Source organism: Haemorhous mexicanus, chromosome 22 (genome assembly GCF_027477595.1).
Source record: "Haemorhous mexicanus isolate bHaeMex1 chromosome 22, bHaeMex1.pri, whole genome shotgun sequence".
Taxonomy (NCBI): domain Eukaryota; kingdom Metazoa; phylum Chordata; class Aves; order Passeriformes; family Fringillidae; genus Haemorhous; species Haemorhous mexicanus.
Window position 1 is genome coordinate 17,501 of NC_082362.1, and position 1,047 is coordinate 18,547.

The window sequence follows — 1,047 nt, forward strand, 5'->3', positions numbered from 1 at the left end:
TATCGTAACTTCTTCTATTTTAAGTCAGGTGCTCACTGACGTAGATCCTATTAGATATAGCACACTGCAAATAAGAGCTGAAATAGATTTATTGTTACTAGCACATGGGCACGAGTGTTAGGAATTTTATAATGAATATGTTGCATGAATCTTTTGGACCATTCTGCAGCCATTCATACGAAACTCACACAAGTACAAGACAATTTGAAGAAATTGACTGGGAACGAGTGGGGTTTGCATCAATGGTTTGAGGGATGGGAAAGAACTGGGTGGTTGAAAGATCTCGTAAATGGAGCCTTGTTTTTACCAGTAGTCATTATTTCATTGCTTTGTGTTATTCCATGCATGGTGAAACTGATGTGCCTCTTGCTAAAAATGACATTGGAAAAGATGTGGCTGGTGCAAGAAGAAGGGGCAATTGTGACAATGTATCTGAACCGCTTAGACTACGGGCTGCACCAGCCATCCAGCGTGGAACGGTTCTTCTCAGAATTTTCTCAGGGCCCTCTGGAATTCATCAAGACATAAGCCATGCTAAAACAAGAGAGGAAAAGCTGACAAACTAAATTCCAAGACCACAAGAACTCCAAAACGTGGAAGGGTAGGTGGGGGGAGGGGGAGGGGCCAAGTACCTGGACTGTAAGGAAACACATCTTCTGAGAGGTGCACGCAGAATGCGTGGACAAGACAAAGGCACCAATAAGAAAAGCGTGACTAGCGTGTGCAGAGAGTCAGAATGAGTAAGTGCATCATATAAACCATAAACGGCTTCTGCTTAATCCTCTTGGTCCATTGTGCAGGAGTCCTGAATTTCCCATAAGTGATACTTACTAAAAGGGTTCTGATTTTAATGCTAGAGTTACTGTCTATACGATGATTCATGGGAATAGTTCTTTCAAGTCCTTCCCTTGCTGACATCAGTCAGTTTCATCTTTTCCTGAATGTACTGCTGGCTATACATAAGTGATGAATAGAAGGGAATGAGTTTTAGGGATATGTTGCAAGGAAATAGATTGGTAGCTCTGCTTCCATTTCCATTGTCTAAGA